Source organism: Myotis myotis, unplaced genomic scaffold, assembly GCF_014108235.1.
Source record: "Myotis myotis isolate mMyoMyo1 unplaced genomic scaffold, mMyoMyo1.p scaffold_m19_p_9, whole genome shotgun sequence".
Classification (NCBI taxonomy): Eukaryota; Metazoa; Chordata; class Mammalia; order Chiroptera; family Vespertilionidae; genus Myotis; species Myotis myotis.
The window spans coordinates 59,672,643-59,692,052 of record NW_023416401.1 but is presented as its reverse complement, the minus strand read 5'-3'; the positions used below and the strand labels follow the sequence as shown (position 1 = coordinate 59,692,052).

At 43.9% G+C, this 19,410-nt stretch overlaps 1 protein-coding gene across 3 annotated transcripts in view; it reads left to right on the top strand.

Moving 5' to 3' along the window:
* Positions 1-317: 317 nt before the first annotated feature.
* RALY (RALY heterogeneous nuclear ribonucleoprotein) overlaps positions 318-19,410 on the top strand; it is an 87,380-nt gene continuing 68,287 nt past the window's right edge. For 2 of the 3 annotated variants that reach the window (XM_036322405.1, XM_036322406.1), the window contains exon 1: positions 318-448. The gene's annotated coding sequence lies outside the window, so the exon portion shown is untranslated. The remainder of the gene's footprint in view (positions 449-19,410) is intronic. The other variant, XM_036322407.1, reaches the window with a different exon arrangement.

The following is a 19,410-nucleotide window of genomic DNA, read 5'->3' as shown; positions in this document are numbered from 1 at the left end:
GGAGAGCCCCGCGCCCGGGGAGCCGGGCTGTGTCGGCGCGAGGCTGCGGACTCCCCGGAGGTGTCGCCTCGTCCTTCCCTGGAGACAGGCAGTTGGGGGGAGAGGCAGAGCCGGGGCTAGGGCCCGAGCGGCCGGCGGGCGGACCGGAGCGCAGCGCTCGAGGCTCCCCCACTCCCGCGCGCCTCGGTGGTACCGGCCGAGGGCAGGGCTCGCGGCGGCGGGTCCGCGCCGCTGTCAGTGCGGCTGGGCGCGCGAGGGGTGCGGGAGCGGGGCGGGCGGGTCTGAGAGCCGAGGGGGCGGCGGCGGCGGCGGCGGCGGCGGGAGCGCCTTCCGCGCGTGTGCTCAGCTCCCCCGCCGCGGCCGGGCCCGCCTTCTCCCTCCCTCCGCCCCCGAGCGCGGCGGCACCGCCTTCCTCCGCGCCGCGCGGCTGCCTCCAGACCTCGGCACGGTGAGTGGGGGCCGAGGGCGTCTCCTTCGGGGGGACGAGGGGGCGTCCCTGGTTCCTCCCTGGCCGCCCGCTCCTCCGCGCGGGCCGCTGCCTATTTTTAGAAACTCTTTTCCTGCCACCGGGAGTCCCGGGAGCCGGAGTAACTCCTGGCCCCTCCCTCGGCGCCTGCCCCAGCCCGGCCCCTCCGCGCCCGCTGCCGGCCGCCCCGCGCTCCTTGGCCGCTGCCTGCCCGCGGCCCCGGCCGGGGTCCGGAGTCCGGAGTTGGCGGGTGGGCCCGCGCCCGCTAGGAAGTTGGAGTCTTTTGTGCTCGCGCCCCGCCCCGCCAGGGGAGGAGGGGGCATCGGAGGCCGCGCGGGGAGGCCTCGGGCGGGGGCTGCGGGCTCCCGGCGGCGCGCAGAACGGGTCCTGCCTCGCCCCCCACGGGCCCGAGCGCCTCCTCCGCCCGCTGCTGCGGGTCCGGGGCCCGTGGCCCGCCTCGGGCTGGGAGAGGATCCACAACCGGCCCTCGGCTGGGCGGTGCTCCGCACGTTACGCCGCCCCCTTCGCAGCCGAGCCTCAGTTTGCCCCTCGGTGAAATGGAGTCAGTACAGAAAGTGGCCTCGAAGCGTGTCTGTAGATTCCAGGAGGGAAACTAACCTGTGAGAGAAGTGTTTAATACCAACAGGTACAAGCTACTGGACTTGACTCCGAACTTCACGAGTCTGATTTCCCTTGGTGCTCGCGGCGGCCTTCTGGGTTCTCCCCAGGACACAAGGAGCAGTCACGGTGCAGAGAGGTAGAGGGTTCGCTGCAAACCACAGTTAGTAGCCGCGGAGGCGGGCAGCCGGGGTGCTATCACCTGCTGCTCATTAGGGTGAGCCTCTGTCATCTCCTTGCAGGGGTCTGACCTCACCCTTGGGTCCCGCCGTTAAACACGGAACTCCTTTCTCCCTGACTCCCGGGCAGTGTCGCTGTGCTGTGGGTGAGTCCCACCCTGCGGCTCCGGGAGGTCCAGGGCGAGGACGGGACTCTGAATGTTCCCCCTCGTGTTGCCCATTAGCAGCTGATGGATGTAGGAGACTGCAGATCTCAAGCACACCGAGGTTCCCTGGGCTTTTGGCTCAAGGAAAGCTTAAGTCCTTATAAACAGTGAGGTCCATCCTCTATTTTGTTTATGGCATGTTCTTTCCTCCAAACCGTGAGTGTTCTCTATGGTGTTTAGATGTGTAATTCCTAGTTGGGGGAGGAGGAGCAGGAAGTGGCTCAAGTCAACTGCTTCAGCTAGCTCCCTGCCTTCAATAGGGTTTTGTTTCTTCTATTTTCAGATAAGGCCCAGCGGGGTAAAAGTGAACTAAAATTAACTTCGGCAAGTGTTTTAATTTTTCAGTGTGTTTGATCGTGCTGTTGGGAGGGTCTAAAAATCAGGCAGGGCAGTTCCTAGGCCAGGTCTTGAGGAGTCTCTTGATGTTTGCATTAGTTCTTTGGAGTCTGGAGGTCTGCTGAGCTCGCCCCTTTCCAATATTCTGGATTTAGGAGTTGTGGTGTGTAGGAACTGGAAGGGGTCTTACGGGTCATCTGGTACAGCTTTTCAGTCTGCCCACCCGCCTTCCCATTTAACTGAACCTTGGAAAGGGGAAGTAAGTCTAAATTCACAGACAGGCCCTGCCAGCGTGGCGTAGTTGTTGAGTGTCAACCTATGAACCAGGAGGTCACTATTTGATTCCTGGTCAGGGCACATGCACTTAAAAAATAAATAAATAAATTCACAGACTGCCTTAGTGACAGAATCAGAAGTAAAATTCCAAGTCTTCTGTTTCTCAGTCCAGTAGTATTTTTATTTCTACCATACCTTGCTACCTTTTTTTATTTTTTAAAAAATATATTTCTATTGATTTCAGAGAGGAAGGGAGAGGGGAAGAGAGATAGAAACGTCAGTGATGAGAGAGAATCATTGATTGGCTGCCTCCTGCACGCCCCACACTGGGGATGAAGCCCGAGACCCTTCAGTCCTCAGACCTACACTCTATCCACTGAACCAGGCTCGGGCCCTTGCTACCTTTTTAAAAAAATGTTTTTATTTCAGAGAGGGAGGGAGAGAGAGAGAAACATCAGTGATGAGAGAGAATCATTGATCGGCTGCCTCCAGCACAACCCACACTGGGGATTGGTCCTGCAACCTGGGCATGTGGCCTGACCTGGAAGCGAACCATGACCTCCTGGTTCATAGGTTGACACTCAACCACTGAGCCACCTGGCCGGGTCCTTGCTACCTTTTGAAAGGGCATTAAATTACTTATGCAGGCCTTAAGACCAGGAATCCTGAGTATATTGAAATCACAGGAAGTTTAGTCTCAGCCACTCTCCATGCTCAAGTTTAGCATTAGGAGGAGACCAGGTTTTGTGCACAGATATGCTAGTTCCCGTAAGTCACCAATTTTATTGTCTAGTGCTTTAGAATACTTTTCTGTTACCATTATCTGATTTCATTTCTAATCCAGTCCTGTGAGGGAGTTAGAGTTTTCACAGCTAGGAGCACTGAATAAGTGGGGAGGACAGGACAGAAACCTCTCCTGGGCAGAAGATTTGATGTAAAATCATCTAAGCCTTTCATTTTGGTGCTCTGAGCCTCAATTTCCTTATCTATGAACTCTCACAAGGTTGTGTAGGGACTATGGAAAATGTCTGTGAAAGTGCATTGTAGTAGTTGTGAGTAGTAGAAATAGTAGCTAATATTTATTAAGTACTTACCATGTGCCAGTCACTGCACTAAGGACTTTCTGTGGAACATTTCGTTTAATTCTTAGAGGAATTGTGTGAATTAGATATTATTATTATCCCTGTTTTACAGAAGAAGAAACAGGCTTAGAGAGGTTACATGACTTTCTCAGAGACCAATATAACTTTAAAGCTGGTGTGCTTTATTTTGTGAAAATATACATAAGATAGAATTTACCATTTTAACCATTTTTAAACGTATAGTTCTGTGCATTAAGTACATTTACATTGTAGTGCAACCATCACCACCATCCATTTAGAATTTTTTTGTCTTCCTCAATTGACACTGTACCCATTAAACACTAACTTCCTATTCCTCATCCCCCTGGCTCCTGGCAACCACCAGTCCGTTTTCTGTGTTTATGAATTTGACTTCTCTGGGTACCTCATATAAATAGAATCATTCAGTATTTGTCCTTTTGTGATTGGCAAAGCTGGTACTCTTAGTGCTTCCCTTAACTTCAGGGTGCTCTGTAAATACAAAATGATTACTAGTCTGAATTTACAGTAGGGTGTAGCATGCAGCCCCAGAGCAGGAACCAGGCCAGGTGTACCTCTGGTTAACTTCCTTTTCTCCGAACTCTGAATTTCCTTATCACTGAAGTGTTTTTTGAGATTTCTACTCACCCCTTCTGTATCTTCCAAGGAGACCTCCTACCCTTGAAATAGGACCAAGAGGACCCGTGGCTTGTTTGCACCTGCCTTTCTGACTATAAGGTCTGGGCATATGGGGCTTCAGTGATCATGAATAGCAGTGCTCTGACAGCAGTTCAGATCAGAACTACTCAGGATAAGTAAATGGATTACCTTGATGAAATGCTCCCTCTTTGCGCTCTCCTCTTTCCATAAAGGCACACAAGAGGGATTAGCTTTTGGGGGTTTCTAGATGGTGTTTATGGATCCTCCTTGCTTACAGGTGGTTAAGAAGGAGTTAAATGCCTCTCAAAATTCTCTGTTTCTGTGCCTTTACTTGGGTTGGGATGTGGTGTTTATGTTTGAGATGAGTAGTTGGAATTTCGTCCTGATACCAGCAGGGAAGGGGTATGTTCCAGAGATGGGTAATAGGGCAATAAACAGATCTGAGCATGTTGCGCTTTCCTTAAAAAAATCTGATCGCCCAATATTTCCTACGTATTGAAGTCCAACCCCCTAAGTGTGTTAATGAAGTCAGAGTGTTCTGACTTGTTTATTGGATAGCATCTTGTATTTCAGGGGGCTTTAGAGTCATGTAGGCCAGCCAGCCAGCTGGCCAACATTTAGATTGGCTACCTATTGTGCAGGTACCTTTCATTGGGCATCTCATTCTTGGAAAGATTTTCATTTACCGAACAATTGTTAAGCATGCTATGTGTAGTACTAAACTTAGAGATTTGGGTGTATACCGCCTGGTGGGGAAGACATACAGGCAAGAAAACAGGCAGTGTGAAAAGTATTTTGACAGGGACAAGCACCATGAAAGCTCAGAGGAGTGACAACTAACTCAGCCTTGGAGGGTCAGGGAAGGCTTTAGAGTAGTTGGCTAAGCCTACACCTCAGGAAAAGAGATTGGGGAGTCAAGGAGGAGACATAAGACTGTTCTAGGCAGAAGGAATAGCAAGTCTAGAGATGGTAGAGGTAATAGGTGAGACTTTTGGCCCCTTTATCTACCAGATACTATTCTAAGCATGTAACTCGTGTTAACTCATTTCTTCTCATACCTTGAGAGGTACAGTTTCTACTGTGTAGGTGAAGAAATAGGCCCTGGGGTTAAATAAGTTTCTCAGGATTCCTGGGTGGAGCACAAGGCATGAAATGGGTGGATGTGACAAGAGATGAGACTAGCAAGATAGGCAGAGCAGAGGCCAAGTTATGAAAGGGCCTTGTAGCCTGAGTTGAGGAGTTTGGACTTCATTTCACGGTGAGGGGGGCCATGGTCTTCAGTGCATTTAGAAAGTTAACTTTGGCTACCTATTTGGGGGAGTGGATTTGAGGGGTAGAGCACCATAGTCAAAGAGACCAGCCAGTGGTTCTCAACCTTCCTAATGCCGCGACCCTTTAATACAGTTCCTCATGTTGTGGTGACCCCCAATTTCATTGTTACAAATTGAACATAATTAAAGCATAGTGATTAATTACAAAAACTATGTAATTATATTTGTGTTTTCCGATGGTCTTAGGTGATCCCTGTGAAAGGGTCGTTCGACCCCCAAAGGGGTTGCGACCCACAGGTTAAGCACCGCTGAGTTATGCTGTTGCAGTAAGAGGTGATGGTGTTTCAAATGAAGATAGTGGATGTGGATGTGGCAGGGGGAGAGAGGGATGTAGGAAGAAAATGGAATTGAGCAATGAGAATCAAAGATTGTTGGTGTGGATGGTAAGGAAGAGATCAGGGATGACTTCTAGATTTGTACTTGGTGAAGTCATCTAGATGGGAATGCTGTTTATTGAGGTGAGGACACAGGAGAAAGAGCACATAAAAGATGGGGGAGGTTTCTCATCAGGGTCTCTTTACTGCTGATCCTAGTTCTTTGTGGGGATGGCCAGGAGAGCAGAAGTGAGGCAGCAAATCTGGTAACTACTGGATAACTATCCCTGGATAAACTGGATGTAAACACTAGTTTTGGAAGAATGGAAATATTGGATCCTGACATCCAGGCCCTGCACAGCTCTGAAGACTGATCTGCTAAGCCAAGGAAACCTGCGTTTTCTCCAGTTTCCTGTGGCACCGTTCTCCATGTACAGTGTGCACCTCTCTAAGTCAACTCTGTTTACTCTCTGCTGGGCTGGGGACAAAGACCAGTGAAACATAGCTTTACTGGTCTTTTGAGGAGCTCACATTTAGAAGGGCAGCAGGGTTGAGTAGCTTAGATACAGTGGTGGTGGGAGAGAGTGGGGTGGGCAGAGCAGGTTGGGACAGGATGGGGAGGGACTAGGAGGGATTTCATTAGGGACAGGAGTCAGGAGAGCCTGCTCTGTGCTCCAGTCTTTTTGTCAGGTGGCAAAGATCCAGGCTTATTCTTTTGAATAATGATAGAAAAGGATTAAGATGACTCCAAGGGTCCCTTCTAAGCAATAACATTTTATGATTCTAGATGATGATTTAGACAAAATATCTCTTGGGGAGGAATTGTTTTTCTCCTTCTCTATCCCTCCCCTCCCCTTCTCTCCTCTCTTTCCTTCCTTTTTTACTCTTTTTTCTTAGGCTGTGGTAGGGGGATAAGGGTGGAGATAGGAGGGTTTTCGCATGAGTGTCTATAAAAGCCTAGTTTTATTCAATTTTAGATTCATGTATAAAATGTACAAGTGGAAGGGAGACGATGACAGCAGTAATGTTAGCCTGCTGTCCTGCAACTGCCCACTGTCTACTGTAAGGAAAGTTTCAGATCTGTGATGTGGTATAGCTCATAGACTCTGAGGACTAGAGAGAGGGGGCAGTGAGATAAATTGTGAGCCTAGCCATGAGCCTAAGGATCATTTGATCTGGTCCCTGCTACTAACTCAGTGTATGGGCTTGGCAAAGCCCCTTTTCTTCTTCGGCCTGCTTCCTCATAAAATAATCTGGGAGGTCCTGAAATTCTGTAACTGCCCAAAAGGCGGAGGCTGGGGATAGAAAAGGATTGGAGGTTTCTCTCTAGTCACGTTCCCCTCCTCACTCAAGTGAATAATAGAGTCAGGCATCTGCCAAGTGTCATTGTTATCTTTTCTGACTTGTTTTGATAGCCCTTCCTTTTCCTTCTGAGTTTTAGTTTCTTTCTGTCACTTCATAATGGCCTTCTTGTGAATAAATGTGCTCTATCTCCTGAAAGGAGGGTAAGAAGGATGGGATATTATCCCTAGGTTCTAGTCTGCATCCCCAGAGCCATATAGGCTGTCCTCTGCCCGTGTTCTCTATGCTGGGGTAGGGGTAGAGAGTTTGTGGTTGACTATTCAGATTTTCTGAGGCTCAGACACATGTATTTGGAGTGCTTCACTGACCAAGGTGCAAATCTGGCCATCCTCCCAATATGCCCAGTGCAGTTCCACTGGGGGAAATAGCATTCAGTGGGCTTTTGATGCTTGCCAAACTCACATTAATTGTAATTACCTAATACTCTCTAGGATCTCAGTCTTCCTGTCTGTAAAACAAGGAGGTTGGACTAGATAATCTTGAATGATATTTTTACCTCTTAACAGTATAAATTTTTGGTTTTATGGAAGTGGCTGAAGAATTCATCACTGGAAGAAGAAAGGGCTTTGCTAGAGCATTGAGAACACCCAGAGGGTTAAATTCTGGGTTCACAGATACCTTTCACTATATCAGCAGATGGATATTGCTTTTTAGAATGGACAGATTGCTGAAAAATTGCTTGTGAGATGAACTTATCAAATTGTCTGCTGAGTTCCATTATAAACTTGGAGCTGTTGTCCCATGGGACGAACTTGGAGTCCAAGACTATAACCCCCCCCCCCCCACAACATTTAAATATGTAGCAAACTATTTAAAATCAGATAATAAAGGGAAAGTAAAAAACACCAATAGAGATTCCCAAACAGTACCAGGACTGGAAAAACACTAGACCAGAAATTTGCATTTCCTTAGAGTTTTAGCTTTATGAGGTAGATATCTCTAAATGAGCTTACCTGGCCCTTGAAATGCCATCTGTAGAGACCGAATACTAGTTCTGTTTGTCAAGGTAAGAATCATTGCTTTATTTAAGTAAGTATTCTCTTTTAAAGGCCAGGTTTAGAAACTCAATATTATTGGCTAGGTTTCTTTCATTTTAGAGGCATTTATCTGGTATTTAGCTGTCTCCTGTTTATTTGTCTTATTAATAAGAATTTTACTAAGCCTAGTTAAAGATACTGTTTGCATGATGTTTGTTGATTTGTTTGTCTAGTTTCCTTTGTAATTCTTTGTGTTAGTGAGATAAAGCAAGCTCAGCAGAAGATTTAAAAGTATAATTTCCATAACTCATTGTTTCTCTAGGTTTGGTTTTTTTTTTTCTGGAAGGTATGGTCATGTTGCACTGAGACATCAAATGTTGTTCCCTGCTTTCATAGACCATTTTAAAGCTTTGGGACTTTGTTCTTGCAGATAGCTGTAAGCTGGCACTGAGGAACGGTACTATCAGTACAATAATGATAGCTGTGCCTTAATCAGTTGAACACAAGAATATCTTTTCTTCAGACCTTAAAGACTCACCCTAGATTGATTTTCACATCAATTACTAAAATTAGGGTTTTAGGTAGAGTTATCATGCTAAGTAGGTTGCCTAGCTGTTATAACATGATTATGCTTCGAAGTGCAACTGCTTTCCATTCCTAAGCTCAACCATTCATCCCAGGAATTTGGAGTACCCACTATGTGTTTTCCTTAGGGAGAACATAAAAACTAAGCAAGACATGGTTGCTGCCCACAAATTATTTTCAGTCTTGAGAGGGAGACAGATAAGTACAAGAGATCCAAGCTGCTTCTTAACCCTGCTTCCCTGCCTCAGATATTTGGGTTGAGGGTTTAGACTGGAAATAGCAAAATTGATGGATATGTGACTATGCAAGGAGACCTGTTTGAATTCTGACTTCAGTGTTTAGATTTATTTTTGACTTTCCCTCCCCCTCTCCCTTCTGCCTATTATCTAGATATTTATCCTCTTGCTGAGGTGTCCAACATGCAGTGTATAAAGTCAAGAATGTTAGGATAGGGGACAACATTCAGATTTGGATGTTTAAACATTTGCCTAGTACTTGCACTATTCTCATATCAGTTCTCTGGCTGAATTACAGAAATATTTAATGTTATCTAGCTTTTTATTTAGGAATGAAGAAAATTAAATTTATATGGAATCATTTTAAGTAGTATATTCAGCTTAAAAATAAAATAACTATTTTACTTACACGTGGAATTATAAGAAGTGTAGTTTCTGGCATTTGATCAATTTGTGACTTATCAATTATGATTAAATTGTGGTTCTTAAATTTTTGTTGTTGTTAATCCTCCCCCAAGGATATTTCCTATTATTTATATATATATGAGAGAGAAAGAAACATTGATGTGAAAGAGATGCATCAATGGGTTGCCTCCCGCACATGCCCTGCCAGGGTCCGGGATCAAACCTGCAACCAGGTCTATTTCCTGGACTGGGAATCAAACCCGAGACTCTTCCGTCCTTGGGCTGACATTATAACCACTGAGCAACACCAGCCAGGACTAAATTGTGGTTCTTTTTTTATTTTGTTTTGTTTTTTAAATATATTTTTACTGATTTCAGAGAGGAAGAGAGAGGGAAAGATAGAAACATCAATGATGAGAGAGAATCATTGATTGGCTGCCTCCTGCATGCCCCCTACTGGGGATCAAGCCCTAAACCCAGGCGTGTGCCCTTGACTGTAATCAAACCCGGACCCTTGAGTTCACAACATTTCATTTCTCTATCTACTGAGCCAAACCGGCTAGGGCTAAATTGTGGTTCTTGAAGCCCGTTCCTATGGTCTTTTTTGAACACTTCACAGCATGGAGCCCTAGGAAGGTGAGGGACTGTTGAGCTTACCCTAATCTTTAAAGATTCTTCCTCTTCCCTTGTCTCTATCCTTAAAAAGAAATGTTAATTTGGGATGCTGTGTTGTGTTCATCCTTTCTTCCAACAATTTGGCATTGCCTATGAGGTCTAGAAAAATGGAAATAATGCCTGTTCATCCTCAAAGTTTGGGGACAAGATTGAAATAAATTAGCCAAACTGTATGGAGCCCACTGAGTGCCTTCCTTTGTGCTCTGAAGGATATAAATGTCTAAAGCACACTCATACCTTCAGGGAACTTACGGACTTTGAGGAGAATAGATAACCATGAAGATGTGGCTCACAGTAAGGTGGTTCTCAACCTTTCTAATGCCGTGACCCTTTAATACAGTTCCTCATGTTGTGGTGACCCCCAATTTCATTGTTACAAATTGAACATAATTAAAGCATAGTGATTAATCACAAAAACAATATGTAATTATATATGTGTTTTCCGATGGTCTTAGGCGACCCCTGTGAAAGGGTCGTTCAACACCCAAAGGGGTCGCGACCCACAGGTTGAGAACCACCGGTGTAGAGGGTTTGGTTGGGAAGCCCCGGAACTAATTTGGCCAGGTATACTGGATTTTCTCATCTATAAAATGGGATTAATAGTCTGTATCTTGCCTTCCGCACAGTGTTATTGTGAGGAGCAAGTTAATAAGGTTACTAAAACTATATTATAAAATCAGATGATGTAATTTATATGTGAAGAATCCATGAGTCATTTGTCAAAGGGTGTAGGTAAATGGCAGAGTTTTCCATAGGAGAACTTTCTGGGCTGGAGTGAGGTGAAGAGTGGTCTAAACCAGCCTCTAGGACTGAAAGAAAGAATGATGGAAGCATTTAGACACGGCAGTGTTGGAGCATAACACTGTAGGCAAACTGTTTAGTGGGAACAGTAAGTGAGTGTTCTCCGACCTCATAGTCAGTGATCGGGTAGTTAGGTGTATGTTTAGCTTTAGTAGTTATTGGCAAAGGTATACCAGATTACACTCTTGTCAGCTGTGTGTAAGAGAATTCCTGGTGCTCCATGTCCTTGTCAACACTTAGCATTGTCTATCTTTTTTCATTGTAAACCGTTCTGGTTGGTGTATAGTTATAGAAGTGATTTTAAAGAACCATAATGTGAATTCTCAGGTAGCAGTACAATAAATGAGTAAAGTGATTGGGGAGTTCAGAGAGGGAGGGATTGCTTCATTTGTTGGGATATGGTGCCCAGGGAACATTTATGTAGGAGTGAGTATTTGAGCTGGGCCTTGTAGGATTAGCATAGTGACTGTATATCATCCAGGCCATCCAAATTTCTAATATTCTGCCTGGACTTGTGCTTATAAATTATGAAACACCAATATTTCTGTGTCTGGACTATATCTTCTGGACTACCCAGAAGCAACACCCAGATATCTTTTCTTAGTTGCTCTGCTTCTCACCTACCTTCCTTTTTTTCCAGAAGATATGTACACAGGAGATTTAGATTGCAGAGATGGAGAGAGGACATTCTGTGCAATGGGAACAACTGAGCAGAAACACAAATGAATGACTAGATGATATATTCCTGCTAATGAGCAGGGGGGAGTATGTGACCCATACTTTAGGGGTGGATGATGCCTTCTCATAGCCTCTTGGAGCAGGTGGAAAAGGTCATACTGTTCCCAAGCCAATTTGTATTTAAACTGGATAGAATTTGAGAATAAGTTTGCCTATAATTACATCATTTCAGGGAAGAAATTAATCCAGCAAACAGTCATACTTGAAGTGTGTCAAAAGAGAGTTTGTCTTCTTTTTAAAATGAAAGGGGAGGGAGGGAATGCCAAGACCTAAAGAGCTTAGTCTTTCAGAGCTCATCTATTACATGTGTGTTTGTTCAGGGAAAAATTGCCATTTCTTTGTCAGCTTTTATCCTGCCGGGTGGACTCTAGCAGGGTGTTTATTTTCTGTAGTTTTACCAAATCATTTTGAAGGCTGGCATGAATATTGATCATGTCTTAGAGCCTAATTCCTTTGTTCTGTCAGCAAATATTAGAATATGTACCTTAAATTACCTGGTTGGGGGAAATAAGGTGGCCCTGTTTGCTCCCAGAGAACGTCACTTTCATGTTAAACATTAGTTAGCTCCTGATCCTGTGTCAGGTCCTAGGGTATTTGTCAGGAAAGACCTGCAGGAATGTGTGGGTGGGGGGTGGGGGGTGGGGGTTAGAGCTGCCATTCACCAGAGGGTATCTAGGCTTTCTGTTGAGGATACTAGTCAAGTACTTGATTAAAAAATCTGTCCTAGGTTCTACACCTAACTTTGCCTTTCATATTAATAACTAGAGGGCCCGGTGCACAAAATTTGTGCACGGGTAGGGTCCCTAGGCCTGGCCAGCGATCAGTGCCAATAGGAGCCTTCCTTCCCCTGGCTGCTGGCCGGGGCCTTCCTCATTTCACGCCACCCCCGGGAGTTCAACATCATAGTGAGCGGTTGAACTCCCAGTCTGTCGAACTCCTGAGGGGATAATTTGCATATTAGCCTTTTATTATATAGGATTATTTTATAGGGTAGCTACCATGAATTGAGTGCCTACTCCGTCAAGATATCATAGTACCTTGTGTTCATACTAATAGAGCTGATTCATACTGAAGGTTACTATATTATATATACATTTTATTTAAAATATATTATGTCTGTAAATTTATAAGTATATTTATATATAAAAATCTTATGTATTATATACATCTTTATATTAAAATCATGTTTATTCTCACCTCAACCCTAAGAATTAGATTCTGTTGATCCTTACCATATAGATAGGGAACTAAGAAATAAGGAAGTTAAGAAATATGCCCATAGTCACACTGCTAGTAAATGGAATTGCTAGGATTTGAACCTAATTGCTAGGATTTGAACCCAACCAATTCTTCTTTATTTTTTATTTTTTAAAATATATTTTATTGATTTTTTACAGAGAGGAAGGGAGAGAGAGATAGAGAGTTAGAAACATCGATGAGAGAGAAACATCGATCAGCTGCCTCCTGCACATCTCCTACTGGGGATGTGCCTGCAACCCAGGTACATACCCTTGACCGGAATCGAACCTGGGACCTTTCAGTGCGCAGGCCGACACTCTATCCACTGAGCCAAACTGGTTTCGGCTCTTCTTTATTTTTAATAGGGAAAACTTCAAACATATATAAAGTAGGCAGAATAGGTTAATGAAGCATCACTCAGCTTCAACAGTTATCAGTTCCCAATCTTACTTCATTTATACCCAGACCTTCTTCTCATCCTGTGCTTTGAAGAAAATCTCAGCCATCACTTTATCTTTAAACTAGAGGCCTGGTGCACGAAATTCATGCACTTGGGGGGTGGGCGTCCCTCAGCCCAGCCTACACCCTCTCGCAGTCTGGGAGCCGTCAGTCAGACATTCTTAGCACTGCCATGGAGGCGGGAGAGGCTCCTGCCACTGCCACTGTGCTCGCCAGCCATGAGCCCAGCTTCTGGCTGGGCAGTGCTCCTGTGTTGACCATCTGCCTCCTGGTGGTCAGTGCGTGTCATAGCGACTGGACGGGCTGCTGTTCAGTCGATTTGCATATTAGCCTTTTATTATATAGGATTATTATATAGGATATTTCCTACTGTATTTCTAAAAGATGACTAAAAAACATAATCACAATGCCATGATCACACCTTATAAAATTTAACAATTCCATAATACCATCAAAATTCAGATTGTGTTCAAATTTCCAGTTGTCTCATAAATGTCATACTCTTATTTTTATAGTTTGTTTGATTAGGATTCATGTAAGCTTTACACACATAGTTGGTTGTTAGAGCTTTTAAATTTCTTTTAATTTATAAGTTTATTTTCTTCCCTTTTATTTATTGAAGAAACTGGTCATTTTTCCTGTAGAGTTTTCCATGTTCTGAATTTTGCTCGTTGCATCTTGGTGTGTTTAATGTTTCCTGAAAATTGGTGGTGGTAGCTACAGGTCAATATCTTTTAATTCTCATGGAAATTTTGCAGATGAGAAAACAGACTGAGAATGGTTGGATGACTTGCCTAAGGCCTCACAGCAATCTTGGATTTCAACACAGATCTTATCTCCAAAGCCTTTGATTTTTCCTTTTCACCACTCACCTATTCTGTGAGCTTGGGCAAATCATTTTAAGTTTTCTGGGCCTTAGTTTCTATGATGTGTACACTGAGAGTTCTTACAGGAATAGTATTCTATGTGTCTGACCATTTGAGTGCCTACCATGGCATGGTACTGATATTCATGTGCATAAGACTGTCTTCAAGGAGAATTTGGTCAGACAGGGACTGTGGGATCATACCTAGTTTTAGACATGGAGCCCATATTGGCCATAATGAGACTATAGGACCATTAATTTTCCCATACAGGCTTCCCTACTAGCCTCCCTGCATCCTGTCTTGATTTCTTTTATGCCATACTACTCACTGCAACCAAGCACCTCTTCCTAAAAACTGTTTTTGTTGTGTTCTCCCTGCTCATAAATCTAGCTTGAGGACCTGGTAAATAAAAAACAAAGTTTTCCCAGCAATAAACCTTTTCTCCTTGGACTGAGTTAATATTTCAAGGGCAATAAGTTTTCTGTTTGGCAAAGGTGTTACTGATTTTATGGAAATGCTGAGGGAATCTGGAGATGATAGGATAATGATGGAGTGAAGCATGGGGAATGCTATCTTGATTCAGGGGAAAGCATAGGTTTATCATTGTACTGTTTACTCCTAAGGACATCTGACTGTATTAGGGCAATTATGTATGCTCTTTTGTAAAGAAAAGGAACTTTTAGTTGTGGAGTCCAGGGAGAAGAGTTTAATGGTATCCTTTTCGGGGGAAACCAAGCTGCTGAACCTTTAAGTTACTGGTTAGCCAAGACATTAAAATGAATGTGGTATATAGGAGTGAAGTCAAGCAGAGCAGTGTTTTGGGTTTATAGTAATTTGGGTGACAGGCAGGTGGCACTGGGGTCTAGCTAACATACAACTACTAAAGTCAAAAGTCAAGAGAAGGTTCAGGCATTTGTATCCCTACAGTGCTTTGCATATAATAGATACCTAATGTCTTCTTTATATCTTTCTTCTTAAAAAAAAATATATTTTGGTCCTAGCCAGTTTGGCTTAGTGGATAGAGCATTGGCCTGTGGACTGAAGGGTCCCAGGTTCGATTGCGGTCAAGGGTACATGCCCAGGTTGCAGGCTTGCTCCCCAGTGTGGGGCATGCAGGAGGCAGCCGTTCAATGATTGATGTTTCTATCTCTCCCCCTCTCTTTTCCTCTCTGAAATCAATAAAAATATTAAAAAAAAAAATAACTTTGACAGTGGATCAAACCAGAGAAGAAGGCTGTGGAATCATGGTTCCTAAAGGTCAGGATACAAGTGATACAGGACCCTGGATAGCTCCTTGGAAAAGCAGTTCCTCTAACCAAAATTAGAGTCCTTAGGAGACTCCTAAATGCTTTCAGTTCAAGATCTTTTCTGAGAATCTTACCCGCAAGATCAGAGGTTGCAAACTGGCAGCCCCTTGGGTTGTGTCTGGCCTGCATTACCTGTTTTGTTTGCCATGCAGTGCTTTTGAGTTGGACCCCAGTCTGGGGAGATTGGGGCTTTCAGTGGAGATACTGTGTATGAGATCAGAGGCCTTGGCAGGTGGGCTATAAGGGTGACTGAACTATCCTGAAGAAGGTGGAGGATTTTTTTGGAAGTAGCTAGGGCTGGAGGCTGATGCTGACCATGAGCAATTTTCCTATTCACAGGAGTGGGAATAGTCCCTAGCTATTTTACAGAAGGCTTCACTCCCTGAGCCCTCCACCCAGGGATTCCCTGTATTACGACTCCTTGTGCACCGGCCTGTTCACATTCAAGAAGCCTGTAGCTTGGCTTTTTTTTTTTTGACACTGGGCACATGGCTCTGATCTTTGGGGAGGCCTTTAGAGTACCAGCCTAATTTGGTAAAATGCTTGAGTTTACAGAATCACATTCTTCATTTCTCTTCTTTATTCCGCATACTACTTCCTCATTGGTTGGCTTCTTTAGGCAGAGCATATTTGTTCTCAAGTTTATCAAGGTCCACACCATTTCGTATGCTTCTTTGATATCCAAGCCCAGTACCGTTTGCCATTTTTTTTCTTTGAAACACTTGGTCAGCTGTACTAAGTTTTGCTACCTGCTTGTTCGGGGTGGGGACTCTAAATGGAACTTGCTAACGTTTAAGGGACTTTACCCAGTTACAATGCAGTGCTCTTAGTCTCCTGGGACTAGATGAATTATCTTCATTTTACTATGAACTTTTGGTGCCCCTGTTGACTAGTAAGTCTTTCTTGGCTTGTTTTAGAACTTCACAAGGACAACAAACTAGTCAAGGCTCAGTGAACCTTGGCTTTGTAAAATTGGCATTTTTTAGCAGCCTCTAACACCCACAAGCTGGGGGAAAGTGGGTCTGATGCCTCATGAAAGAAATCATGACATATAATACAAATCAAAACTGTTTTACTTAGGAGTCTGTACCTAATCTTTTTAACCCCCCACCCCCTCCCCAGCTCAAATGAACAGCAGCTTCTATTTGCTGAAAGTAGCTGACTTTCTGAGTAAGTAACCAACTCTTTTTTTGCTGCCTGTTCCCTTTGGCTTCTTGTGATTACTATAATATCGTCATATAGAATGTGGAGCACCATGGTAATTTTCATGACAACTGATCATTATTTTCCAGATAAAAGGAGGGAACTAATAAGTATTAGGAACTCAAAAAATGGTATTGGTCTAAAATCTTGTGATGCTAGTAGAATTTTGTACTGGAAAGGACTGTTTTGGAGCAACTGCCTAATTAAGTCTTTTCCTTTGGCAGACAAGGAAGCAGAGGTCCAGAGAGGTTAAACAACTTGCCTAAGGGGTCACTATGTTGTGAAATAAACTCAGGATCCTCAGTTTAGTGTTTCTTTGTGCTTCATCTTCTGTATGGCTTCTTTCTATTATAGCCCACTGGACCATAAGCTCCACGGAGGAACCATGTTTGTCCTGTTAATAAATGTTACCCTAGTGCCTACCATAGGACCTAAGTATTTTTTTGAGTGACTAGATAAACTGTTGGAGTTTCTAAAACTGGGGTACATGGCTGCATATCATATGATACATGAAGTCACAAGATAAAACATATCTTCCTAAAGTGTCAGTGTACTCAGATTTTTTGAAGTTGGATTGGTTTAAATATTATAACTAGTAATTTAAAAATTTACTCTTATCATGTTATGGAATGGATAATATTAGCGTGAGTTTAATAAGAAAGCATCAAATAAATTACAGGATTATAGTATTTTTAAGAAAAGCTAGAAATTTAAAAATGAGATCTGATTTTAAATGTTGGCAATTAACTTAAGGGTTATTTATTATTTATTTTTAATCTTCACCCAGGGATATTTTTTCCATTGATTTTTTAGAGAGAAGGGAAGGGAGGGAAGTGGGGGAGAGAGAGAGAAACATTGATGTGAGAGAGACACACTGATTGGTTGCCTCCCCCTCTCACCCTTACCCAGGCTGGGGAACCGAGGTACATGCCCTTGAGGAATCTAACCTGTGACCTTTCGGTCTTCGGGCCAACACTCCAACCACTGAGCCAGATTGGCTATGGCTTAATAGTTTTTATTTTTATTATTATTTTTTAATATATTTTTATTGATTTCAGAGAGGCAGGGAGAGGGAGAGAGAGATAGAAACATCAATGATGAGAGAGAATCACTGATTGGCTGCCTCCTGCACACCCCCCACTGGGTATTGAGCCCACAACCAGGGCATGTGCCCTTGACTGAAATTGAACCCATGACCCTTCAGTCTGCAGGCCGATGCTCTATCTACTGAGCCAAACCTGCTAGGGCCTTAAGAGGTTTTTAAATAAACTTGTGTGAGTCAGACAAAACACATCTTTGTGCCTGAGCATCTGTTCGTGACCTATGAAATAAACAGGTCTGGGCTCCTGCCTAGACTTTGGACAGGGCCAAATGGATGATGGTATCGGGGATGGCTGCCATTCTGGGCCTGGCTCCTCTCTAGCTTTAGACTGGCCATATAGCTCGGAGTGGAAAGAGTGAAGTTAAGAGTTGAAAGGTTAGGATAATTCCCACATTAAACATCACCATCTGTTGGAAGCAACTACTAAACTTACAGGCAATCTCAGCCCTTAGCTTCTCATTTGCTCCTCTTGTTTTGCAGATAAACTAAGGTCCAGAGAAGGAAGTAGAGTTTTTCTCTAGGACCCTAAGCAGCAGGCATAGGTCCTGGGCAGGCCCCACTTTAAACTCCATACCTTTGGTACTCCTGCCTCACATGCTCCAGTGGTATGGGGTAAGGGGCTTCCCTGGCTTACTTTGGGATGGTGAACTTCACTTCTAGAAACAGTCGCATCATTGTGAGCAAAGGGACGGTAGAGGTGGCAGTTAGTAGAATGCTCAGCCTCATCTTGGTGCAAAGGGTCTATTTCTGTCACTAGCGTCAGATTGACCTCATTTTTTCTACCTAGAAAGATGTAGAAGACAGCTAAGCAGATGGAGCTTTGATGCCAAGCTAGATCTGTCCCGCCTTGTGCTTTCCTTGCTTCTTTCCCTCTTCTGTTCCCTCCCCTCAGGCTTCTTCCTCCTTGAGCCTTACTACCTTTCCCTTCTGCATCACCCCTCCTCCATCCTTTATCTTTTGTTTTTCTCTCACTGTTGCCCTTCTCCTCACTCTGAAATTCTTATAATGCCAGTACAATAGGCGCAATCTGGGATTGGACATGTTTTCCACGTTTTTTGAGGAGACTTGCTCTAAGTAGGACAACTAAATAAGGGAGATTAGATGTCTTTAAATCGCTGCCTCTTTACCCTCACCCCAGGTTGGAAAGGATAAAATCTCAATACTGGACTTGGCTACAGGGTTCATATAGTCTGGTGCCACCTCATTTTGCTGCCTTCTGTCAGCTGCCTGGTGTTTAACACCCACTGTTTCCTTGTGCTCCTGCTCAGTGGAATGACTTTGTTTTAGCAATTCCCTCGGAATAGAAAGTTCTAGTAACTCCCCCCTTTTTTTAATGTTTTTATTGATTTTTAGAGAGAGAGGAAGGGAGAAGGGATAGAGAGATAGAAACATTGATGAGAGAGAAATATTGCTTGGCTGCCTCCTGCATGCTGCCTACTGGGGACTGAGCCCAGAACCCAGGCATGTGCCCTGACCAGGAATGGAACTTGTGACCTCTTGGTTCATGGGGTCAATGCTTAACCACTGAGTCACACTGGCTGGGCAACTCACTTTCCTCTTTATGTGACAAACTCCTACTCATCTTTCATACAGTTCAATTGCTACCTCCTCAACAAAGTTTTCCCTGATTGCTCCATAAGCAGAATTTATTTTGATCTTTGTATTTTGCTTCTACTTTTATAGTTGTATTTTGGTGTTCCATCACACCCAAAACTCCTCTCATTTATAGTATAGAACAGCAATTTTCAACCAGTGTGCTGCAAGAATTTTTAAACATTCAACACCTGACTGTTTAGTCAGGGCGGCATCAACCTCTTTTCCCTTAGATTATCAAATAAAAAAAATGACATCCAGCACAACAGTAGTCATTCAGTGTGAATGGATAAAAACTATACCCTTTTTTTGTCAGATCGGCAAAAAATATATTTTTTGGTGTGCCTCAGAATTTTAGTAATTAGTTTATATGTGA